General features: G+C 45.2%; 1 non-coding gene across 1 annotated transcript; it reads left to right on the top strand.

The window, feature by feature from the left end:
- Positions 1-234: 234 nt before the first annotated feature.
- On the top strand, positions 235-305 carry TRNAG-UCC (transfer RNA glycine (anticodon UCC)). Its single transcript has one exon. It is a non-coding gene; the product is annotated as a tRNA-Gly (tRNA).
- Positions 306-27,156: the final 26,851 nt, after the last annotated feature.

Genomic DNA, 27,156 nt, shown 5'->3' with positions numbered 1-27,156 from the left:
GCTAAATTCTTCCCTTGAAGGAGATGTTATGGGCTTTGATTCAGTTTATCAAACATTTACTATGCACCTACTATGTGCCAGGCCCTGTGCTAGGTGCTGGGGGCACAGAGGTGGACAAGGCACAATCCATGCTCTTGAGCTTACGGCCTGGTGGGGAAGGCAGACCTAGGCCCCGTCAGTCTCCATATAATGTGATGTGTGTGTTGTGGTCAAGATAAACCCAGGGTTATGGAAGCATTGGTGGTTCAGTGGTAGAATTCTCACCTTCCATGCGGGAAACCTGGGTTCGATTCCCAGCCAGTGCAGCCACGTCCTGTCTGTCCATAGAGGCTTGCGTATTGCTATGATGCTAAACAAGTTTTAATGGAGCTTCTGAATTAAGATGGGCTAGGATTTGTTTTAGGAAGAAGGGCCTGAAAACCCTATGGATCACATGATCTGATCCACTACCGATCATGGCGATGGGGCAGGACTGGGCAGTGTTTCATTCCCTAGTGCATGGGGTCGCCACGACTAGGGGTTGACTCAATGGCAGCTAACAACAACAACAACAACAACAAGGAAGCACAGGAAGGGAGGGCATTTATTTCAGACTGAGGAATCCAGAAAAGCTCTCTGGAGGAGACAGTGTGCAAGCTGAGTTTTCAAGATGAGTAGAACGGAATTCAGCAAAGTTAGGTGAGAAGGGCTTTGCAAGCAGAAGGTAAAGCCTGAGCAAAGGCAGGAGTCCCTGGGTGGCTCAAACGCTTAATGTACTCAGTTGCTAACCAAAAATTGGTGGTTCAAGTCCACTTAAAGGTGCCTTGGAAGAAAGTCCTGGTGATCTGCTTCTGAAAAGCCAGCTGTTGAAAACCCTGTGGAGGACAGTTCTACTCTGATACATGTGGGGTCACCGTTAATTGGAGCTGACTCGACGACATCTAGTTTTGGTTTTGGAACAAAGACATGGTGACTGGAAACAGCACGGTGTATGTAGGAATGTGCGAGCAGTTTGGTTGCTAGTGCATAAGCCAGGGTTAAGGGCAAGGTGGTGGGAGATGAACAAAGCTGGAGAGATAAGCAAGACCATATTGCTCAGGGACCCTTCAAACTTAGGGAATGCCTTCTTCCATGTCTTGATCTAACCTAGAATCCTTTCATCACAGTGAGTGAAAGTTTTAAGGACCCCAGAAGACCAAGGGGAGTTGGGGAGTTTTCACTGCCCATTTATCCTCTGGAGCCCTGTTCCTCATGGGGCAGTCCTTGGACCAGCAGCACCAGCATCACTTAGGAGCTTCTTGTTGTTGTTAGCTGCCATTCAGTTGGCCCCTGACTCGTGGCAACCCCATGCACAACAGAACGAAACACTGCCCAGTCCTTCGCCCTCCGCATGATCAGTTGTGGATCGGACCACTGTGATGCAGAGGGTTTTCACTGACTGATCTTCAGAAGTAGATCGCCAGGCCTTTCTTGCTAGTCTATCTTAGTCTGAAAGCACCACTGAAACCTGTTCAGCATCATAGCAACACGTAAGTCTGACAAATGGGTGGTGGCTGCACATGAGGTGCACTGGGCAGGGATTGAACCTGGGGCTCCCACATGGAAGGCGAGAATTCTACTATTGAACCACCAAGGTCCCCTGGGGAACTTAGTAGAAATGCAGAATATCAAGCACCACCCTAGACTTGTGGAATCAGAATCTGCACTTTAACAAGCTCACCAGGTGATGATGGGACCTTGCAGGGCTGACACACATGGTGCCAGGTGTTCAGACATTGCCTGATCTGCTTCCAGGCCCCCAGAAGAGGTGAGCTTTTTGCTATTCAAACAGTCCAGGACACCTGAATAGACAAGTTTTTGTTGGTCTCAGAGGAGGATTAGGAGAAGTTGCCCCAACCCTGGGATTGCTTTGAAAGGGGAGATGTCCCAGTCCCTTTTATGGCCTCCTTGGGTCTTTGGTGACACCTGTTCATATCTCTCTTGCCTCACCTGAGGCACAATCAAGGGGGACATCTAAACACTACTTCCTTATTTATGCAGTAATGGGAAGGCTTCTCTCTGTTCCTTGTTAAAAAGCATCTCCAGATAAAAGATACTTGGGCAAGAGACTCACCAGGTATTTATTGGCTTCTTCTGAGACAAGGTTTATCTTCCAGGCCAGGGTGCCCAGACCTTGTGTGTGTCACTTGCTTAATGTTCCCTGATTGTTCATCTCTGTGTTCTCTTGAGAAAGGGAACATGATTACACAGAGCCTCCTGCATCTTCAAGGGCCTTGAAAACCAGGCCAAGTGCTTTGGACTTTTGCTGGGAGCAATAGGGAGCCATTGAAGAGTTGGAAGCAGGGGAGTGAGTGTTGCCTGTTTAAAGACCACTCTGTCAGCAGTGTGGACCTTGCAAGAAGAGTCCAGAAGCATCAGCTTGGAGGCTGGTGCACAGGCCCAGGTGGGAAAGAGAAGCCTGGTCTCCGGGCAGTGCTACTGTGTGGTCACAAGCGCAGCCCACAGGGACCACACTTGGTCCTGCTAAGTGGGCAGTGGCTTGCGGAGCTTGAATTCATGCTCTGTCTAGTCTGCTGGAGTCTTCAAACAGCAGCTAATTTTTTTTGTACTTTAGATTAAGGTTTACAAAACAAACTAGTTTCTCATTAAACAGTTAGTACACATATTGTTTTATGATGTTGGTTAACAACCCCCCAACATGTCAACACTCTCCCTTCTCAACCTTGGGTTCCCTATTACCAGTTTTCCTGTCCCCTCCTGCCTTCTAGTTCTTACCCAAGGGCTGGTGTGCCCCTTTAGTCTCATTTTGTTTTATGGGCCTGTCTAATCTTTGGCTGAAGGCTGAACCTCAGGAGTGACTTCATTACTGAGTTGAAAGGATGTCTGGGGGCCATACTCTCAGGGTTTCTCCAGTCTCTGTCAGGTCAGCAAGTCCGGTCTTTCTTTTTGAGTTAGAATTTTGTTCTCTATTTTTCTCCAGCCCTGTCCAGGACCCTCTATTGTGATCTCTGTCAGAGCAGTCAGTGATGATAGCTGGGCACCATCTAGTTGTACTGGACTCAGTCTGGTGGAAGCTGTGGTAGGTGTGGTCCATTAGTCCTTTGGACTAATCTTTCCCTTGTATCTTTAGTTTTCTTCATTCTCCCTTGCTCCTGAGGGGGTGAGACCAGTGGAGTATCCTAGAGGGCCACCGTCAGGCTTCTAAGACCCCAGATACTACTCACTAAAGTAGAATGTAGAACATTTTCTTTATAAACTATGTTATGCCAGTTGAGCTAGATGTTCCCCGAGAGGTCCCCACAGCCCTCAGCCCAGCAATTCAGTCCCTCAGGGAGTTTGGATGTATCTATGGAGCTTCTGTGACCTTGCCTTGTATAAGCTGAACAGCAGCTAAATTTGAAGCAGCAACTTAGAACTGACTGAGAATAGAATTTGGAACCCTCTGTGGGTCATACATGGCCGATGAGGTCATCTCTTTATGTCTGGATAGTTTGGTAATGCGGGCCGGAATCTCAGGCTTCCTTGGAACCACTTATAATTCTCATGCAAGCCCCTGGGGTGAAGATGGAAGGGTTCCCAGGCCCAGCTTAGAAAAGGGAGGAAGAAAGAGAAGCAGGGCCTCTGAAGTTTTTCTAGGAATCTTCTAGAGCAGTGTTTCCCAAAGTTGCTCTGTGGAACCCTAGATGAAAAGAGGTTCTATGACTAATTAAGTGTGAAAATGCTGTATGTTATCTCCCCTTTTTAGAAATTCATAATACCCATTCCAAAGTGTAGACTTTGGGTTAGACAGAACCTGGGTTTGAGTCTCAGCTCTGTCACTTACTATGTGATCTCGGGCAATGAGCTTCTTGGGCTGATCAAGTCTCCTTGTCTGTAGAATGGGAATAATGGCAGTACTAATGACACAGAGTTTATTATGAGGACTCAGTGAGGGCTGACATATTACCAAAAAAACTCAAACTTGTTGCCACGGAGTCCATCTGACTGATGGTAGAACTGCTCCATAGGGTTTTCTTGGCTGTGATCCTTAGGGAAGTAGATCACCAGGCCTTTCTTCCACAGAGCTGCTGTGTGGGTGTGAACCACCAACATTTAGGTTAGCAGCCAACGCAAACCATTTAGGTAACCAAATAAATACAGAAACCAAAAAACCAAACCAAAGCAGCTGCTGTCGAGTTGATTCTGTCTCATGGCAACCCTATAGGTGAGGGTAGAACTGCCCCATAGGGTTTCCAAGGAGTGACTGGTGGATTAGAACTGCTGGAATCAACGGGAAGCTGTTTGTGGGTGGCCCCCCAGCCTAGGGCCTTAGGAATGGTGGCGGGGAAAGTGGGGAAGGCGAGGACAGAGCCAGCACAGAGGCTGGGGGAGCCGTTGCCAGTGGAGAATGGGACCTGATTTAGGCCTAGGTCCAACAGAGATCAGATTGGGTGTCTTAGTTTCATATGAATGGCTCCTCTGGGTCGGGACCCTTGTCTCCCTCAGTGGCTGGAGACCAGGATGCTGAGTGGCCAGGGTTGGGGGGCTAAAGACTGGTCGGGTATGTATGTTTCTGCTCTAGTGTGTTTCTGTAGTGCGTTCAGGGTCCCATCTGAAAAGGATTCCTTGGAGAAATAATAACAACAACAATAATGATAGTAATGGCTTGTGTGATTACCGAGTACTTAATTTACGCCTTTATGTAGTTTACCTCATTTAACCCTTATTACAACCCCTTATGGGGCAGTGGTGGTTCGATGTAGAATTCTTGCCTTGCATTCGGGAGACCCGGGTTTGATTCCTGACTGGTGCTCCTCATGCACAGCCATCACCTGACTGTCCACTTTTCGTGGTATTAGGATGCTGCACAGGCTTCAGCAGAGCTTCTGGACTAAGACAGACTGGGAAGGAAAGCCTGGTGACCTACTTCTGGAAAATCAGCCAATGAAAATCCTATAGATCACAATGGTCTGATCCACAACTGATCATGGGGAAGGTACAGGACTGGGCAGCATTCCATTCCATTATTCATGAGGTTGTCATGAGTAGGGGCTGACCTGGCAGCAGCTAAGAACAATAACCACAACCCAATTCCTTGAGATGGGTATTTTCTCCCCATTTTTGTAAATGAGGAAGCTAAGGAGCAGCCTGATTATACAAATCCCACTGGATCATAGAGCTAGTAAGTAACAGAGCTGAATTTCAAATCCAATTCTTCCTGGCCCCCTAAACCCTGGCTCCTATCCATTAGACTACACTGTCTGTCACTCCAAGGGTAATGGGATATATTCCCAGTTGTACGGATTAGGATTCAGACGCAGTGCCTTCTTTTATAACAAACAGTTTGTAACACCTCCTCTACCATTCTGAAATAAAGATCATGTATTTTACCCCCACATACACGCAATCAATATAATAAAGGGAAAACCATTTGTACTGAAATAATAGTACATAATGCACTCATTTTTTTTTTTTTTTAATATAATCCCTTGGGCATGACGGCACTGGAAGGGATTCTGAAGCAGCCAGATGCCTACAGCCACATCTGGAATCACAGTAGGCACACAGCTACAAATGTAGATGGGTACGGGTGTGCCGAATTGGCAACTCAGATAAGCCGTGTGATTCAAATCTAGGTAAGGTTCCAAGCAAAATAATATATCATCTTTCCTCAATTTATATGATCAAAGCATTCTTTGAAAAATTCAGTGTATCTTAAAACTCTGCAGTGAGTTTTTATGTTATGTATAAATGGGGTAGGGGTTCAGTACTCAGATAATAATAAACAGTTTTTTCCACCTACATGTATGCCCAGGGAGTATTTGAAAGGTGGGCAGGACAAAGGACAATTCTTTATTGTGTAGAAGGAATTTTACTGACTGAAAAAAAAAAGAACCAACCAAACCAGTTGCCATTGAGTGGACCCTGATTCATGGCGGCCCTGTGTGTATCAGAGTACAAGAGTGCTCCATAGGGTTTTTAATGGCTATGACCTTTTGGGTAAATCACAGGCCTTTCTCCCAAGGCACCTCTAGGTGAATTCGAACCACCAACCCTTCAGTTAGTAGCCAAATATGTTAATTGTTTGTACCACTCAGGGACTCTCTTCATTGGCCACTACCCACTAAATGCCAGTCGTGTCCCCCATATCATTGTGATTAACCAAAATGCCTCCTGAACGTTTCCAGATGGCCCGTATAAGGTGTAACTCCCGCCACCAGCTCCCTGAAAATCACTCTATAGGCTAGCATGGTGGGAGTGGGCTGGAGCCTGAGGTTTAGAGAGGCACACGGGCACCCACATACCTACCCCTCCAATACACACACAAGGAACTCCAGGCCGCAGGCTAAAGACCCAGGTGCCACCTACTGCTGAACCTGAAGGTTCCCAATGTCTCAGGTTGGTTCAGGAACTGGGCGAGTTAAGCCTGCCACCAGTCAGGATGAGAAAGGGGGGAGGAGAAATTAATAAATAGTGTCTAGTCTCAGCTGGGCCCAAGACCATACTGCTAACAAGGGGTGAAGCCAAGACTCAAATAGACTATCTGACTCCAAACCAAAACCAAAAACCAAACCCACTGTAGTCAAGTCAGTTTTCACTCATAGAGACACTATAGGACAGGGTAGAACTGCCCCATAGGGTTTCCAAGGATGTAATCTTTATGGAAGCAAACTGCCAAATCTTTCTCCCACAGAGTGGCTGGCTCGTGGGCTCAAACTGCCAACCTTTTGGTTAGCAGCTGAGCACTCTAACCATTGCATCACCAGGGCTTCTAATATTGTTATTAATATACATATTCACATATACAAATATGTATAATATAAAATGCCAAAGTCAGGAAAACTTCTCAGATATAACCAAATACCTCGAGGGATGAAGTTCCTAGGCTCAAAGACGAAGGACCGTAGACTCGGGGGACATCTGTGTTAGTTGGACAGCATAGTTCGTAAAGACAAACTTTTGCATCCTATTTTGGTCAGTAGCATCTGGGGTTTCAAAAGCTTTCGAGCAGTCATCTAAGATACAACTGTTGGTCTCTTACTGTCCAGAGCGAAGGAGAGTGAAGAAAACCAAAGACTTAAGGGAGCAATTTGTTCAAAGGACTAATGGACAACGTGAACCACAGCCTACACAACCCCGAGACCAGAAGAACTAGATGGTACCCAGTTACCACTACTGACTTTTCTGACTGGGATCATAACAGAGAGTCCCAGACAGAGCAAGAGAAAAAGTGTACAGCAAAAACTCAAATTCACAAAAAAGACCAGACTTACTGGTCTGACAGAGAATGGAGGAACCTCTGAGACTATGACCATAAGACACCCTTCTGAACTGGAACTTTAAGCCATTCCCAGAGACCACCTTCCAGCCAAACTACAGACCAAAAAAAAAACAAAAAAACCCCATTGCTGATTCCAACTCATAGCGACCCTGTAGGACGGGGTAGAACTGCCCCATAGGGTTTCCAAGGAGAATCTGGTGGATTTGAACTGCTGACCTTTTGGTTAGCAGCGGAAGCTCTTAACCACTACAATACCAGGGTTTCCAAACGATAGACAAGCTCCTAAAATAAACAATAACACCCAAGACAAAAATGCTACTTAGAACAATCAATTATAAGAGATCGAAACAGCAAAATTTTCCCAAAAGCAAAGATAAGAAGGCAGGGAGGGAGAGAAAATCAGGACAAAAGGAAACAGGGAATCTCGGACAGAAATGGGGAGAGTGCTGACACATTGTGGGGAGTGAAACCAATGTCATGGCACACTTTATGTACTAACTGTAGAATGGGAAACTAATTTGCTCTGTAAACTTTCACCTAAGGCACAATAAAAAAAATTAAAAAACATGTTTTTATTTTTTGTTAATTTTTTTCTATTTTCCATACTAATACTTTTATCATTGTTGTTGTTAGGTGCCGTCGAGTCAATTCCAACTCATACTGACCCTATGCACAACAGAAGGAAACACTCCCCAGTCCTGTGCCATCCTGACAATCCTTGCTGTGCTCAGTCCCACTGTTGCAACCACTATGTCAACTCACCTCGTTAAGGGTCTTCCCCTTTTTCGCTGACCCTCTACTTTAGCAAGCATGATGTCCTTCTCCAGGGACTGGTCCCTCCTTGCTTCTAAGGAGCATTCTGGCTGTACTTCTTCCAAGGCAGATGTGTTCATTCTTTTGGCAATCCATGGTATATTCAACATTCTTCACCAACACCATAATTCAAAGGCATAGAGTCATCTTTGGTCTTCCTTATTCATTGTTCAGCTTTCACATGCATAGGAGGCGATTGAAAAAACTATGGCTTGAGGCTGGTGCACCTTAGTCCTTAAAGTGACACCTTTGTTTCGTAACACTTTAAAGAGGTCTTTTGCAGCAGATTTGCCCAAAGCAATGCATCCTTTGATTTCTTGACTGCTGCTTCCGTGGGTATTGATTGTGGATCCAAGTAAAATGAAATCCTTGACAATTTCAATTTTTCTCTGTTTTATCATGATATTGCTTATTGGGCCAGCTGTGAGGATTTTTGTTTTCTTTATGTTGAGATGTAATCCATACTGAAGGCTGTAGTCTTTGATATTCATTAATAAGTGCTTCAAGTCCTCTTCGCTTTGAGCAAGCAAGGTTGTGTCATCTGCATATTGCAGGTTGTTAATGAGTCTTCCTCCAATCCTGATGCCCCGTTCTTCTTCATATAATCCAGCTCCTCGGATTATTTGCTGACTATACAGATTGAATAGGTATACAGATTGAATAAAATATAGGTATGGTGAAAGGCTACAACTGTGACTGACACCTTTCCCGACTTTAAACCACACAGCTTCCCCTTATTCTGTTCCAACGACTGCCTCTCGGTCTATGTACAGATCCCTCATGAACACAATTAAGTGTTCTGGAATTCCCATTCTCTGCAATGTTATCCATAATTTGGTGTGATCCACACAGTCAATAAAACACGGGTAAACATCTTTCTGGTATTCTCTGCTTTCAGTCAAGATTCATCTGACATCAGCAATGATGTCCCTTGTTCCATGTCCTCTTCTGTATCCAGCTTGAATTTCTGGCAGTTCCCTGTCAATCCACAGCTGCAAGCGCTTTTGAATGATTTTCAGCAAAATTTTACTTGTATGTGATATTAATAATTGTTCGATAATTTCTGCATTCTGCTGGATCACCTTTCTTTGGAATGGATTTCTTCCAGTTGGTTGGCCAGGTAGCTGTCTTCCAAATTTCTTTTTATTATTAGAGTAAAACAATACATGTCTCTTAAAAGCATGTTTCATATGAAAAAATCAGATCAAGTAGGATTTGTACAGCCTGAGAATCTCAAAATGTCTAATCAGCTCTCATTGGTTTCTGCAGTTGGGTGGGGCACAGGCTAAATCCAGGGTACAAAAGGCTTTGGTTTGGTTGGTCTGTTCAAATTTCACATAAAATTTTGTATTTCCTTCTTCTTTTGAGAAAAATCACTAGATTTGCCAACACAGGGCCCACGTTCCCACTTGGCCGCAGCGGAGAGGCAGCTGGCCCACTTGGTCACAGTGTACACATTCCAGGTCTCCACGGTCCAACCAGGTCACCAGTTTCCACCATCCCTGCTGTCTTATGCCTGGCCTGCTGGCATAGCAGTACTTAGGACTCCTGCTCGAATCCGCTCCTGTTTCCAAGTCAGGTCCGTGGCTTATTCACCTCCACATTCCCAGCCCTTTTCTCAAGTTGGCATTCTATGCTTGATGAATGACTTTGCGGGTGAGTAAAAAGAAACTCAGCGTCCCTGGATGGTGCAAGCGGTTCATGCATTCAGCAGCTAACTGAAGGGTTGGCTGTTTGAGTCCAGAAGTGCCTTGGAAGAAAAGCCTGGTGATCTTCCAGAAGGTCACAGCCATTAAAAACCTATGGAGCATGGTTCTACTCTGACACACACATGAGATTGCAATGAGCTGGAACCCACTTGACCACAACCTTTACCTTAAAGGGAGGCCACAGAAGGGTGGTAAGATGCCCAAGTTCAACCAGTGACCTGGTGGAAGGGCCAGGACCAGAAGTCATCTGTGAGTCCAGAGGGGAATGTGATGACAGGTGATTCCTTCCTCGGGGAATGGATCTTTCCTGGTCTCCCCTTTCTCCACACAGGGTGAGGGGGGAATCATCAGCAATCCGGAATTCTCTTGGGAAGATGTACTCAACGTATAGTGCCCCACATAGTTTCTATGAATGTTGGGCAAGAAGGAGGACTTCTCACAGTGCCAGGGTTTGGGGAGGAGGGAGAAGAGTGGAGGATACAGTGGTCTGCCCTTGACTTACTTCCGGTTCTTGGGCAAGCCATACCGCCTCCCTGAGTCAATTTCCATAGCCATAAAATGAGCATAAAACTACCCACCTATCCCCAGGTGAGGAGTCCCTGGGTGGTGCAAGTAGTTAAGCGCTCAGCTACTAACTGAAAGGTTGGTGGTTTGAATCCACCCATAGGCACTTGGAAGAAAGACCTGACAATATACTTTCCAGAAATCAGCCATTAAAGACCCTATGGAGCATACTTTACTCTGAAACACGTGGGGTCCATGAATCAGAATTGACTGGTTAATGACTGAACCGGACCCTCAGGTAACTTAAGAATCAAGGCAGGAATGCAGAGGAAGGGGCTTGAGAAGGGCTGGAAGTATTGTACGAGATGCCAATGTCTTGTCATCTTGTTCTTGGCAGCCCTGTCCCCTCTTCTCTTTCCTCCTCTACCAAGTATGAATCCGTGACTAGACATGACCTAGGGTTTTCCCTTAACTCAAAGGATACTTGCAAACTTCCTCAAAACAAGCGTTGCCTAAAAAACTTTCAAAATATTTATTTCAGTGATAAACAGCAGAATGAGAATAACAAATAAAAAGCTGACTAAAGTTAGAGAGAAAAAAACCATTTTGGCTAGAAGATGACTACATCATCAGAGAAGCTGTCTTTTTGACTTCTGTCTTCACTTCTCTAGTAAGCCTGGCATGGTGCTAAGCGCTGTGGGGGAATCCAAGATGGACAAAATTTGGCTGCATATCTCATAGAGAATAATGCTCATCTGATACATTCAATGTGCTCCCCTACATTTCCCAGCCCCCTTGCAGCTAATCAGGACCACGTTACTTGCACAAACTATTCAAATTCAAAACACTGAGCTGGCAGTGGGAGCCCCTCTAGCACTCTCTTCCCCTGTGGTGTTAATCTGCCATGTTTCAGATTATGGAGCCCTTTTCAGCCTGGTTCCCTAAGTGGCTACACGGAGCAGAAGCCCCTGCTGACCCTTCCCTGGCCTTTTGGAATAGTGAACAATAAAGCTTTGCTTTGTAATGCCTCTGAGATTTGGGGGTTATTTTGTTCCTGCAGCATAACCTAGCCTATACTGACTAATATAGCCCCCCAACCTCAGCTATAATAAATGCCATTTATTGAATACCTGCTATGTCCCCAAGCACTTTACGTGTTTCTTCCCACTACGTCCTCTCAGCAGCCTTGTGAGCTAGTTATTATTATGCTCATTTTCCAGATGAGGAAGCTGAAGTCCAGAGAGCCTGGCCCAGTGTCACACAACTAGTAAGTTGCAGAATTAGGACTCAACCTCAGCTCTGTCTGATTTCAAGGCTGGAGCTTTCCTCTAAACTGGTTTCAGTGGAGCCTAGACTCAAAAATGTATTCTGCAAGGCTAAAGTTGGAGACCAGTGAGGCAGAGGGAAGCGCAAGTCTTAGTTTAATCTGAAGGAACAGCCAGGCTCAAGGTTCCAAATTAGAATGCTAGTATTACAGAGAGGCAGAAATGCCACTTTCAAAGTTTTTTGGTAAGGACTACTCCTTGATTTTGCATGTATAGACACCATTAATATTTATCAGACCCATCACTGCTGTTTGCTTCCACCAGCAAGAACACTAGAATGTAAGCCTCTTTCTATTTCACAGATATTTTGGCCCAGAAATGGGGTCAAAATCATCAGACATCAGAATGGGAAGGGATGTCCTTTGAGATGCCTTCATTGTAGGATCTAGGAGAGAGAAGCCCAGAGAGGGAAAGTGACTTGTGCCAGATCACACAGCACATTTGTGTCAGCCCTCCCAGCTGTGTCTCCAGCACTTCCCCCCAAGTTTGCAGAAGTCCTTTCTTCTATAAGATCCTGAGTGCTTCCTGAGAACAGAGGAATCATCAGAATTACCCTCCCATCCCTGCCACTTCACACGAGTGTTTTCTGAATATGAAATACTGCTTACTCTACATTTCTACAGAAGTATTTTCATAGCCATTCTCATTTGATCCACAGAAACCCTCTGGGTCGGAGGGCAGGTCTCATCCCCATTGTACAGGTGACGGGATGGTCTCAGGGAGGCTGAGTGGCTGGCCCAAGGCCACACAGCTTGTGTGCAGCTGCAAACCCAGATCTCTTTAGTCTCAGACCAGATATATATGTCATCCTTCTGAGCCCAGGAGAGGAACACGCACAACCTTACATCGCAGACCAGCATAGTGGAAAGGACGGCTCTGGATTCATAACCACCTTGCATTGAATCCTAGCTCGGCCATTTACCAGCTCTTCAATCTGTCTGTGACTCAGTTTCCTCATGTATAAAATTGGGAGGATAATAGTACCTACCTCAAGAAGAATTAAATAAGATAGTATACATAACTCATATCATTTGACTTGGCAACACACAACAACAACAGTACACATAAAGCTCTTGGGACGGTGCCTGACACATAGTTGTTATTAACTGCCATCGAGTTGGTCTCTGACTCACGGTGACCCAATCTTTTGATTAGCCATCAAGTGCGTTAACTGTATGCACCAAGGGGACTCCGAGCATCCTTATGGGCCAGTATTGCCTCTGGTTGAGAGCCACTGGCCTTGTGGAATTGAGGAGAGTGCCAAATATGAAATAATGTTTTCCCTATTTCTTTACAGTGTTTGCAGTTCTTAGAAGCTAAGAAGTGTTACTTATTAAAAGAAAAGAGGCCTGTTTTAGAGGGTGTGGCCGAAAAAGAAGGAAGTGGCATGACCTTCCAGTCCTTTGTTCTCTACCCCTGATCTGTACACAGGAAACTCACTGACCAAATGTTCCCCATTGGATATCATGATCCAACTCTACATGGGCCTTTATTATTATTGTTGTTGATTCTGACTCATAGCAACCCTAGAAGGACAGAGTAGAACTGCCCCATAGGGTAATCTTTATGGGAGCAGATTGCCAGGTCTCATATCCTTTGGAGCTGCTGGTGGGTTCAAACTGCCGACCTTTTAGTTAGCAGTGAAGCACTTAATTATTGCACCATCAGGGCTCCTTTTATTATTATTACTACTACCATTATTTGATTGGAAACCCTGGTGATGTAGTGGTTAAGTGCTACGGCTGCTAACCAAAAGGTTGACAGTTCAAATCCACCAGGTGCTCCTTGGAAACTCAGTGGGGCAGCCCTACTCAGTCCTATAGGGTTGCTATGAGTTGGAATCAACTCGACAGCAACAGGTTTTATTATTTGATTAAAAGTCCCTGAGCAGGGCAAATGGTTAAACGCTTGACTTTTAGCCAAAAGATTGGCAGTTCAAACCTTCTCAGACGTACCTCAGAAGAATGGCCTGGCAATCTGCTTCCAAAAGGTCACAGCCTTGAAAACCCTATGGCAGAGCTCTACTCAGCACACATGGGGTCACCATGAGTTGAAATTAACTCAATGGCAATGAACAACAACATTATTAAGTTACTACTACTACTGTAACCGAACCCCACTTGGGTTCTCGTCCTGTCTTATTAAAAAAAAAAAAAAATATTAGCTGATTGAAATAAGACAGACACTGATTGCAACGGAAACAGAAAGCGGCAAGTTTATTGTCTGCACATACAAGGAGCGCGTGGAGTCTAGTGACCTTAAGGCCACATGGGGTCTAGTGACCTTAAGGCCACGTGCTCGCTGACTAAGGGGAGTGGGGAGCTTTTTGTTTCCAATGGTGTCGGGGTTTGGGTTTGGTACCCAGAATTTTCTGCCTTTAGCCCTCCCATGCCTATATTTGGGGGCTGGGGGGGTGTCACTTGAAGGATGTGATTTCAATCTGTGCGTGCTTCAAGGTGTAACTAGGGCTAGTCAGTGGAAGGAGCCACTACCTGCTCCGACTTCCTGCTCAAAACAAGCTTGTGGTTAGCAAGACAAAGAGAGGGGGCATGGGGTGTTGATTGGGGTGTTCAACATGGCTGAGCAGCCTGTTTCACTACCATTTAGTGACCCCCACACATCTGTCAGTTTGTCATATTGTGGGGGCTTTTCATGTATAATATACTTAAAAACATACATATGTCACAAGTGAACAGCTGGGTGAACTTTAACAAATTGCACACACCTGTGTAACTGCACCCAGATCAAATCCTCTTTCAGTCACTGACCCCTCAACCAAGGGCAGCCACTGTCCTGATCTTTATCAATGTAGATACGTTTATGCCTATTTTGGTACTTGTTTTTTGTCTCTTTTAGCCCAACTTTATGTTTGTGATAGTCACCCATGTTGTGTGTAGTTGTAGCTCGTTTGTTCTTCCTGCCATGTCATATTCCATGGTGTGAATATACCCGAATCTGTTCTTCTACTGTTAATGTGGTGATGTCTTGTTTGGGGCCATTATAATAGCATTGCTGTGAACATTCTGGTGCATGTGTTTGGTAATCATATGTACACATCTCTGTCGGGTCACGGGCACTTGTTATTCTTTGCTCCATAAGAGAAATCACAAGGATGAGTCAGGCATCATCTAAGCACACAATATGAACACTCAACAAAACTCCCACCACAATGGAGCCCAGTCTTCTTGTGTTGTTGTTAGCTGCTGTCAAGTCAGCCTCCAACTCATGGTGTCCCCATGCACAACTGAGCAAAATGCGGCCCAGTCCTGCACCATCCCCCTGAATAGTTGGGGATCGGACTGTTGTGATCCATAGGGTTTTCACTGGCTGATTTTCAGAAGTAGATCATCTGGCCTTTCTTCCTAGTCTGTCTTAGTCTGGAAGCTCTGCTGAAACCTGTTCAGGATCACAGCAACACACAAGCCTCCACTGGTAGATGAATGGCAGCTGTGCGTGGTGTGCATTGGCTGGGAATTGAACCCAGGTCTCCTGCATGGAAGGTGAGAATTCTGCCACTGATACCACCACTGCCCCTACAAAGCTGATGTAGGCACTCATTCAATGGGAGCCATCACATTGGAGTCCTGCTCTGTACCAGGCTCCATGCCAACTGCTTGCCCATGTATCATCTCAGTGTTGTATACATTTCAGATGTTGTCATATTTGTATGCTAACTGCACTGTTATTTACTTAACTTTCTAAGTCATCTCACTTTTTAATTTACATCGGGCCTCTTCTTGAGCAACCAGAGCCATGAAATCAGCAGTGTGATGTGCTTTTTTTTCCTAAGATACCAGAAAATATGTGCATAACATTAAAGCAAAATATTTTGTGTGTGACAAAAAAAAAAATCACTGTGCTTACCAACATTGGTATGCATACCACACTTCAGGGAACTCTAGATTTCCATATTTAATTCTCAAGACATCCTGTCAAGAGGAGCAGTGTCTCCACCCTTGTTCGAGGTGGATATCCCCAACAACAGCACACATAGCTGGTGCCTTTGTAAGGTCAGTTTGACCTTCCTCCAAGACGTTTTCTTTTCAACAGGAGTCTTTCTGATCTAGAATCCTCTTACTGCCTTTAGCCAAAGAGATCAAATCATCCTAGCAAGTGATTCCTTGGAACATGCAGCCTCTGCAAGGTTGTTTTCCTTTTGAAAACATTCATATTCACCTCAATCCCTTGTAAATCAAACCCAACCCTCTAGAGGCATGAGAAACCAAACTGGAGGCATGAGGGGAAAGTGTAAACAGCTTTAAATGGCGCTGGCAGGATGAATTCTGTGTCAGCAGCAGGCCTTCACAGCCAATTTGCACTTCCAGCTGGGACCATATTTAGGCATATCTGCCACGCAGCGTTCCCTTGACATCTCCGTACCACCCACGAGTTGGCTAGAAATTCTCCCTCTCCCTCTCCATCAGCATAGGGGGTGGAGATGACCATGTGACTTTTAAGATGGCATTGGTGTAATTCCAGCGTTCCAGTTGCCAACGAGCTGATTCTGACTCATTGTGACCCCATGTGGGTCAGAGTAGAACAGCACTAACTCTGCTTCATAGGGTTTTCACTGGTTGATTTTCCTGAAGTCGATTGTCAGGCCTTCCTTTGGAGGCGCCTCTGTGTGGGCTCCAACCACCAACCTTTTGGTTAGCAGCCACTACCTGGGGACTCCTCACACCCACTAGAATGGCTGCGGTAAAAAAGACAGACGATAAGTGATGAGGATATGGAAAAAGTGGAGTCTTCGTCTGTTGCACGTGGGAACTTAAGATAGTTAAGTCACTGTGGAAACCAGTTTGACGGTTTCTCAAAAAGTTAAAGATAGAATTACTATATGATCCAGCAATTCCACACCTAGGTATATTCTCAAAAGAATTGAAAAACAAGGACTCAAACACGTACATGTATGTTCATAGCAGCACTATTCATAATATCCAAAAGGTAGAAACGTGCCAAATGTCCATCAGCGAGTGAATGGGTGAACACATGGTGGTATATACGTGTAGTAGGATACTATTCAGCCATGAAAAGGAATGAAGTCCTGATATATTCTACAATGTAGATGAGCCTCCGAAACATTAAGTGAAATTAGCCAGACGTATAAAGTCACATATTGTGTGATTCCATTTTTATGAAAATTCTGAAATAGTTAAATGCATAGAGACAGAAGGCCATTTGGTGATTGCCAGTGGCTGGGGGTGGGGGGAGGGGGGATGAGGAGAAATACTTACTGGGTACTTAATGGATACGGGGTCTTACTTTGTAGTGATGGAAATGTTTCGGAACCAGATAGAGGTAGTGGTTGTACAACATTGTGAATGTACTAAATGCTACTAATTGTTCACTCTAAATTGGTTAATTTTGTATTATGTGAATTTCATCTCAATAAATTATTTTAAAAAATGGAAAAAAAAAAAAAAAAACCCAGCGCTTCAATGGCCTCTTGTGCTCTTAGGATGAAGGCAAACCCCACGAGGCTGTGCAAGGTCTGGCTGCTGCCTGACCCTCCCACCTCAACTTCTTGTGCTCTCTACTCCAGCCCTACTCACGTTCCTTATTCCTCACCCAGGCCCTTGCCTGTGGGGTTCTCTCTTCCTGGTTCCTCCCCTGGCCCTTTGCCTGTGCGCTTCTCTCTTCCCGGAATACCCTCTCCTCCTGCTCTGCCTGCCTGACTGGGACCCATCTTCCTAGACACTCACACACTTGTCACAGATGTACTTTTGCATTCATCTGTACGATTCTTTTACTATTATCACCTGCATGCAACGGTTTACTCCATCAGATGGGGTCCTGTATGTTGCCATCAAACCAGTTTCAACTCATGGCAACCCCATGTGCTGCAGAGTAGAACTGTGCTCCATAGGCTTTTCTTGTTTTTCATACATATAATTTATTTTATTTTGTTGTTTTGTTGTTGAGAATATACACAGCAGAACATAACACCAATTCAGCAATTTCTACATGTACAATTCAGTGACATTGATTACATTCTTCGAGTTGTGCAACCATTCTCACCCTCTTTTTCCAAGTAGATCCTCCCCATTAACATAAACTCACTGCCGCCTAAGGTTTCTATCTAATCTTTCAAGTTGCTGTCATCAATTTGATCCCATATGTCCTTAAAAGAGCACAGTGCTCAAGGCAGACATTCTTTACTAAAAAAAAAAAAAAAGTTTCTATCTAATCTTTCAAGTTGCTGTCATCAATTTGATCCCATATAGATAGTCCTTAAAAGAGCACAGTGCTCAAGGCAGACATTCTTTACTAGTTAAGTTAAACTCTTGCTTGGTTTTAAAAAGACATCAGGGGATATCTTTGGTTTAAGGTTTAAATATTATCTCAGGGTAGTATTTTCAGGGATTCATCCAGCCTCCATGGCTCCATAGGGTTTTCAATGGCTGTGATCTTTCAGAAGTAGATTGTCAGGCTTTTCTTCTGAGGTGCCTCTAGTGAATTCAAACTGCCCAGCTTTCAGTCACTAGTTGAGCATGTCTGTTATCTCCCACTGTGTCCACAGCACCTAGTGTGTAGTAGGTACTGCTCAGTAATATCAGAGTTAATGATTAGCCCTTTGTTGAGTCACCTCTCACAGCCTTTTATAGTATTTGAGCTTCGAACCCATAGAAAACGTTTGAGATGCTACCCTTTTTGAAACCACGTATGATGCTGTCAGGGAGCCCAGGTGGCACAAGGTTAAAGTGTTCAGCTGTGTATCAAGAGGTCGGTGGTTTGAACCCACCAACTACTCCATGGAAGAAAGATGTGACAGTCTGTTTCCTTAAAGATTTACAGCCTTGGAAACCCTATTGGGCAGTTCTACTCTGTCCTGTAGGGTCACTATGACTCGGAATCAACTCGATGGCGATGGTTTTGGTTTGGTGGGTGTGATGCTGTCACTGGGAATTGTATCCCAAATCATAAATCAGCAGCCAGCTAACATTAGGTCAGGTGGGTTAGAACCTTGCCACTTGAAGTGTGGTCCATGGACCAGCAGAGCCTACATCACCTGGGAGCTTATTAATGATGCAGAATCTCAGGCCCCACCCCAGACCTACTCAGTTAGAATCCGTATTTTGACAAAATCTCAGGTGATTCATGTGCACATTAAAGTTTGAGAAGCTCTGGAATAGGACACCCTTTTTATACATTCCTTGAAGGAGCCTTGATGGCACAGTGGTCAAGCCCTCGGTTGCTAACTGAAAGGTTGGCAGTTTGAACCCACCAGCTGCTCCATTGGAGAAAGATGTGGCAACTTGCTTGCCTAAAGAGCACAGTCTTGGAAACCCTATGCAGCAGTTCTACTCTGTCCTGTAGGGTCACTGTGAGTTGGAATCAACTCAATGGCAACAGGTTATTACCTCCTTTGACTTCTGCGTTTATAACTGCTTCTTTAGTGTGTGACTGCTTTTCTGGACTGTGAGCTTCTGGAGGTCAGGGACCCTGGTTGTTTTGCCCAGCTCTGTAGCCCCAGTGCCTGGTACATTGCTTGGCATATATAAGCAAGTTTTTTGTTTTTTTTTCCGAAAATTAACCCCTAGAGAAGTATCCATATGAAGTCTTTCATATCATAGGGTGTGCTCTAAATTACTTTACTGTGAACAAAAAGTGCTGTGTGAGCGTGATGTTAGGGAACAGTCCGCAAGAGACACCCTCCATCCTGACACCAACTGCAGACCACCCTCATGTTCGATAATTTGCTAGAAGGACTCGCGGAATTCACTGAAAACTGTTATATTTGCCATTAGAGTTTATTGCAGCAAAAGGCTACAGATTAAAATCAGCCAAGAGCAGGCGTGCACAGGGCAGAGTCCAGGAAAGTTCCAAGTGCAGAGCTTCCAGCTGTCCTCTCTGCATGAAGTCGTGGACAGTGCTACCCTCCTAGAAATTATGTGTGACAGTACACACTGGGTATTGCCAACCAAGGAAGCTCCTTGGTGTCCTGGGCTTTCATTGGGGCTCCATCACACAAATGTGGTTGACATGGCCATCCTTTAGTCTCCAGCCCCTCCAGAGGTCAAGTTCATACCACATGTCTGACCTTTAGTCCCCAGGCCCTCTGGAGGTAGAGCAGATACCATTTGGCCCAAAGTCCCCGTCATAAATCACATAGCTAGACTGTTCGATATGGCCCAGTGCCCAGCTAAAGACACTCTTATCAGACGGGACATTCCAAGGACCTAGAGATCACCTCCCTGTAGCCAAGGACAAAGGCCAGAGCTCTCTTTGGGCAAGGCTAAATTCTGGGAAAGGCACTTTTGTCTAAAAATGGTGTCTGTGCTGGTTTGGATGCTTAGTAAAGAAAAAAAAAAAAAAAAAACAGTTGCCACGACATCAGCTCCAACTCATGGTGACCCCATGTGCATCAGAGTGGAACTGTCTCCATAGAATTTTCATGGCTGATTTTTCAGAAGTAGATCACCCGAGGCTTGCTTTCTTTTTTTTTTTTTTTTTTAATTTTTATTGTGCTTTAAGTGAAAGTTTACAAATCAATGTAGTCTCTCATACAAAAATTTACATACACCTTGCTATATACTCCTTGGAAACCCTGGTGGCGTAGTGGTTAAGTGCTACGACTGCTAACCAAAGGGTCGGCAGTTCGAATCCGCCAGGCGCTCCTTGGAAACTCTATGGGGCAGTTCTACTCTGTCCTATAGGGTCGCTATGAGTCAGAATCGACTCGATGGCACTGGGTTCTGGGTGGGATATACTCCTAATTGCTCTCCCCAATGAGACAGCACACTCCTTCCCTCCACTCTCTGTTTCCGTGTCCACTCCGTCAGCTTCTGACCCCCTCTGCCCTCTCATCTCCCCTCCAGACAGGAGATGCCAACATAGTCTCATGTGTCCACTTGATCCAAGAAGCTCATTCTTCACCAGTATCATTTTCTATCCCATAGTCCAGTCCAGTCCCTGTCTGAAGAGTTGGCTTTGGGAATGTTTCCTGTCTTGGGCTAACAGAAGGTCTGGGGACCATGACCTCCAGGGTCCTTCCAGCCTCAGTCAGACCATTAAGTCTGGCCTTTTTACAAGAATTTGGGGTCTGCATCCCACTGCTCTCCTGCCCCCTCAGGGATTCTCTATTGTGTTCCCTGTCAGGTCAGTCATCTGTTGTAGTCAAGGCTTTCTTTCGAGGTTCCTCTAGGTGGACTTGAACCTCCAACCTTTCAGTTAGCAGCTGAACATTGTGACTATACCAGCTAGGTACTCCAAGGTGCTTATAGTGGTCACTTAACCGATTTAATTAAAAAAGAGGAAAGAAATGCAACCCCATTTAGTAATTACTTCTGGAAAGTCTGACTTCCCAGTTGTAATCCCTGCATATCATTGTAAACATGCCTTTTGAAGATCACTTGACAAAGCATTACGATACATGGTTATGTTGTGGGAGTCCTGGCATGCAGCCACAGAATTAATTCAAAAACAAAACACATGCAAAATAACAGAAACAAGAACAAGAACGCACCTGAGTCTTCCCTGTCGTCTACACACGGTTTCTAATATGACAACATTAATGCTGAGGATGGAGGGAAGAGCCCCACACTTGGTGAGTGTGTGATTGGGAGTCCTTACTCTGTGTTTTAGTAGCTGGTGATCACGGGCGAGTCTTTGTATTCCTCTGAGTTCTGTTGCCTCCCCTGGCACATGGGGATGCCGCTCCCTGACTCTGCTGGTCCTTCTGCATCATTTTTTCAGCTATCTCTATCGTTATCTATCTGGGTCCTCCTTCACCCATCCCCAGCACCCTTAGTCACATACAGCCCCTTCCCTCTCTGCTGTCTCTGCTATCTGCAGCTATAGGGGGAAGTGGAGACCTCACACCCAGCTTCTGCAAAGCTGCAAGGTCGTAAGAGCTGCAGTTGGTCCTTTGCTTCCTCCCACTTCCTGTTCTTGCACTCCCCTCGGCCTTGCCAGGCAAGGCCTTCAGCCCACAGTGCCTGCTCATAGCCCCTGAATGTCTGTCTCCCACCTCATAAAGTTCCACCCTATCTGCCTTCCGTCACCCACCCCCTTTCCAATCTCCAACCTCCAGAACATTCTCTCTCCCCTCTAATCTGTACAATCCCCATTTTTTTTCAGGGCCCTGTTGCCATAATTTTATTTGAAGAAGGAATTATATTGCAACAGTGTACAAGTGACTGAGAGACCCATCTCTTATAATAATAATAATAATAAAACCCAGACCTATTGCCACTGAGTCAATTCAGATTCATGGTGAACCCTCATATTTCAGAGTAGAACTGCTCCTAAGAGTTTTCTTGGCTGTAATCTTATGGAAGTAAATTGCCATTCCTTTGTTCTGTGATGCCGGTGGGTGGATTTGAACCGCCAACCTTTCAGTTAGCAGTCAAGTGCAAAATTGTTTGCACCACCCAGGGACCTCTTATATAATAATAATACCTGCTGTTTATGGAACATCTGTTTTTGCCTGGCTTTTGGGGTAAACATGGAGGTGGGTGGAGTTGCCATTCTCTGAGATGGAGAATAATGAGTGTGGTGGTGTCTTAGTTACCCAATGCTGCCATAACAAAATACCACAAGGTGGGTGACTTTAAAGAGCAGAATGTATCCTCCCACAGTTCTGGAGGCTGGAAGTTTGAACTCAGGTTGTCAGCAGGGCTATGCTCTCCCTCTCTGTCAGCCCTAGGGGAAGACCCTTCCTTGTCTCAGTTTCTGGTAGCCCCAGACGTTTCTTGGCATTCCTTGGCTTGTAGATGGATCCTCAGATGCTGTCTGTCTGTCTTCGCCCTGAGTGTCACCCTATTTCTATGTCTGTCTTTCACTTTTGTAAGAGGCTACTAAGAAGGAATTAGGGTTAGGACCCACCCGACTCCAGTACGACTTTGTTAATTTAACTGATAATGTCTGCAAGGAAAAATCCTATTTCCCCAAATAAGGTCACATTCGCTGGTACAGGGGGCAGGGCTTCAGCATATCATTTTAGGGGACACAATCCAATTCAGAACAGGTGGGAACTTCCAGTCAAAATGGCTGATTGAGCTGACAAGGGTGATCCCCACCCCCAGGCCCACCCCTAACATCTGTGGAGCCCAAGGCAAGCTTCCAAGCGGAGATGCGCAAAGCGTACGCTAAAATACTTAAATAGCATCAATCAAACCAACAGACCATTAAACAAAATGTGTTCTAGCTTTCTGCTTTGGCAATGATAGTTTTATCAGGACATGGAAGGCTAGGTTTGAATTTAGAATTCTTGGACTCCGCAGAGCTTTGAGCTGGGCTATGGTAGCACCGAGTGCTCTCTTGCCCCTGACCCGGTCTATTCTGGAGGCCATCCCAGGAAGCACTTGTGGGGGTCGGGAAGTGAGCCAGTGAAGGGGGGAGACCTGAAGACAGGTATGTGAGTGCACAGGTTCCTGCTATGGGTACCTAGGGCTCAAGCCCACAAGGGACTGTGAGCCGGGCCTCAGAATTGTCCCACTGAGCTAGAAAATTATCCCTCACTAGGTCGGTGTCACTGCTGAGTCATTGGAGGGGGTTGGATATAGAGCATCCTTACACAGAGAGACCCCATTGGAGTGTACCAGAACTGTCTCAGAGTAGACCACCAAGGTATGGGTCAGGCACCAACTGCATTAAGGGGTTGAATCCCAGGCATCCCTGACGTCCGGCTGGAGATGTTCCCAGACAGACATGCAGGCCGAATGATGATGACACTACAGTAGCCATCAAGGAGTCCTGGACCCTGTGCCCTGGAAAGGTGGGTGAATGCCCCCAGCATTCACGGTCTGGTTTGACCTCTGCAGATGGATTTCTCTCCCACCCTCAGGGCTGGTGCAAAGCTGATACTTTAGGACAGCTCACTGCCCACTGAGTCGTCTTTGCTTGTTCCTCTGCCCCTCCCCCCTCCGTGGCTAGAGTGCTGCTTGTCACCAGTTCCAAGAAATGGGGCTCATTAAGCAAAGAGGAAAGGCGGGGGTTGAGAAAGGCTAGGTCCCTCAGTAGCACAAACTGCAGGTTGGAAAACAAGAGAGCTGCTGTGGGGCGGAGGGGCACCTTTGCCATTGCAGCACCCATGTCCTGTGAGTTCCCAGACAGTTTGAGGCTTGTGCAGAGGCAAGGGGGTGGGAGGGGTGGTGGACATAGTGAGGCAATGCTCCATTCCCAGTCCCCATTTACTCTCTTAGCTGCAGGACACAGGCACGTCATTGAGTTGGTCTGCATGCCACTTTCTTTACCTTTACAGTGGGGATAATACCATGTAACTCAGCACTTGTTGTCATTAGTTGCCATCAAGTCAGTTCCAACACATGGCGACCCTGTGTGTTACAGAATAGAACTGTGGTCCCTAGGATTTTCTTTTTGCTGTAATCTTTACAGAAGCAGATCGCCAGGCCTTTCTTCCATGGTGCCACTGGGTGGGTTTGAACCACTAACCCTTTAGGTTAGTGGCTGATTGCAAACTGCTTGAGCCGCCCAGGGACCTAGAATATACTAGTAGCCATGTTAAAAAAAAAAAAAAAGTATAAAGAAACAGGTGCAATTAATCTCAATAATATGTCTTATTTAACTCAACATATTCAAAATATTGTAGTTTCAACATGTAATCAATATAAAAATTATTAATGGGATATTTTACGTTCTCTTTTGGAACTAAGTCTTTGAAATCTGGAGTGCATTTTACATTTAGAGCACGTCTCAATTAGGACTAACCACATTCAAGAGGTCACTAACTTGATCAAAGACCGTAGAGAAGAACCCAGATCAAAAGGGGGAAAAAAGTGAAACAGAATTTCAAGTTCTCAATGGAATCCAAATTTTCTGGAGCCATTGAGGCTAGATGAACCCCCAAAACTATTGCCCTGAGATGATCTTTAAACCAAAACTATTCTCTGAAGTCTTCTTTGAACTAAAAGTTTATTTTAATTAGTAAAATATGTCTGCCTTGAGCATTGTGATATCAAATTGACAGTGGCAACTTGAAAGGTTGCTTACGGGGCAATGAGTTTTAGATAATGGTAGTGGAATAATGTGGAAAAGGATAGCAAGAAGAGTAACATAACAAAGAATGTAATCAATGTCACTGAATTGTAGATGTAGAAGTTGTTGAAATGGTATACCTTTCGCTGTGTACGTTCATGAAAAAAAAAAAAAAAATTGGTCACTAGCCGCTGGTGGCCACCATATTGAATGGCGGAGGCCTAGCCTCTCTGTCTTAGAGGGTCTCAATGAGGAGCAAATTCAGCCCCTGTTGCATTTCTTCCTTTTTTTTTTTTTTTCTATATTCAGTTGTGCTGACTTCCCCTGTATTGTGTGTCACCCTTCCCTTCACCAAAGGTGATAGTTGTCTACTATGCCTGTTGCCTCTCTTCATTGTAGGGTGCAATTTTCATAATATGATAATTACAGTAATTGACAGTTTATACTGTGGTTGTGAGAACTTTATAGACATGTTAGTTGAGCCTCATAACCACCCTGTAGAGATGTATCACTCTCCCTATTTTATAGACTGGAACAGTTTAGGCACAGAGAGGTTAGCAGCTTGCCTGTGGTCCTCTTCCTTATTAGTGGTGATCCCAGCATTCGAGTCTCCATTTCTTTGACTTAGAGGTCTTGGTCTTAACCATTAAGCGTACAGCCAGTCTCAGGAATTGCCTTGCTGTCAGCCACATCTGGGCCTTTGCACATGCTGTGCCCTCTGCCTGCAATGCTGCACCATCTCTCTGCCTGGCTCACTCGTACTCCTTCTTTGGGTAATGGTTGGCACTACACCTCCTCCAGGAAGCCCTCCCTGCACACACCCTGTCTGTCTCTGGCAGGGTGAGCTGACTCTCCCAGTGCTCTAGCTCTGCCCCCACCACGCTAGGCTGTAACTGTCTGTTTACCTGTCTGCTCCACTCCGAGGCAGAGAACGGGATCTGTCTGGCCCATCACTGTCCTCCCAGCCCCTGCACACTGGCGTATAGCAGGGACTCAGGCGTATTGGTTGCATACTGTTCATGGATCTAAGAGTATTTGGCGGAAGAGCTGCACAACTGACCACCATTGTTGGTTCTGTGTAGGACGGTCCCCAGATAAGGAACCTAAGGAGCAGTCTTTTCTTTTTCATTTAAAAAAAAAAAATTTGAGATATAACTTTAGCAACTTACCCAAACCCAGTGCCATCGAGTCGATTCTGACTCATATCGACTCTATTAGCAACTTAGGCACAACAAAACAAACAAACAAACAGAAACTGTGGTACAATATATACCTGTTGCTGTCAAGTCAATTCTAACTCATAGTGACCCTATAGGACAGAGTAGAGCTGCCCCACAGGGTTTCAAAGGAGCAGCTGGGAGATTCAAACTGCTGACCTTTTGGTTAGCAGTCTAGTTCTTAACCACTGAACCACCAGGGCTCAAATATTTTATATATATCAGAAAATTTGCCATTTTAACTATTAACTTTTAATTTAGTTCACTTTTAGCTTAGAAGTATACGATTCAGTGGCATTAATCACACTTACACTGTTATATAAGCATCGCCACTATTTGTTTCCAAACCTTTTTCATCACTTCAAACAGAAACTCTGTACTCCTGAGCAGTAACTCCCCATCTCTCCCTCCCCACCCCAGCCCCCGGTAGCCTGTAATCTACTTTCTGTCTCTATGCATTGGCCTATTCTAGATATTTCATATAAACAGGAACATGTACCATATGGTCTTTTGTGACTGGCTTCTTTCCCTCAGCATGTTCTCAGGGTTCATCCGTGTTGTAGCATGTATCAGGACTTCATTTCTCTTCATGGCTGAGTAATATTCCATTGGAGGCAGTGGTGGTTCAGCGGCAGAATTCTCACCTTCCATATGGGAGACCCGGAGCCCCGGTGGTGCAGTGGTTAGGCACTCAGCTGCTAACTGAGAGATCGGTGGTTTGAATCCACCAGCTGCTCCACAACAGAAAGATGTGGCAGTCTGCTTCCTTAATGATTTATAGCCCTGGAAACTCTACAGGGCAGTTCTACTCTGACCTGTAGGGTCCTATGAGTTGGAATGGACTCCATGGCGATGGGTTTGGTTTTTGGCTTGGTTATGTGGAAAACCTGGGTTTGTTTCCAAGGGAGGCTTGCATGTTGCTATGATGCTGAACAGGTTTCAGCAGAGTTTCCAGATTAAGAAGAACTAGGAAGAAAGGCCTGGTGATCTATTTCCAAAAATCAGCCAGTGAAAACCCTATGGATCACAGTGATGTGATCCACAACTGATCATGCGGATGGCACTGGACTGGACAGCATTTTCTTCCATTGTGCATGGGATCTCCATGAGTTAGGGGCTGACTCAGTGGGAGCTAACAACAACAATAGTTGTATGTATGTACCACATTTTTTTTTCCATTCATCTATTGATAAACTGTTGAGTTGTTTCCACTTTTGGCTATGACGAATAGTGCTGCTTTGACCATTGGTGTACAGGTGTCTGTTGGAGTCCCTGTTAGAAATAGTGATTTTGGTTGATACGTGTAGTAATCACAGTTGACAACCATCTCCCTGGTTAATGTTGTTGTTAGGTGCCGTTGAGTTGGTTCCAACTCGTAGCGACCCTATGCACGACAGAATGAAACACTG

The sequence above is a fragment of the Loxodonta africana genome, chromosome 22, assembly GCF_030014295.1.
Source record: "Loxodonta africana isolate mLoxAfr1 chromosome 22, mLoxAfr1.hap2, whole genome shotgun sequence".
Lineage (NCBI taxonomy): Eukaryota > Metazoa > Chordata > Mammalia > Proboscidea > Elephantidae > Loxodonta > Loxodonta africana.
This window is presented reverse-complemented; position numbering and strand designations above follow the sequence as displayed.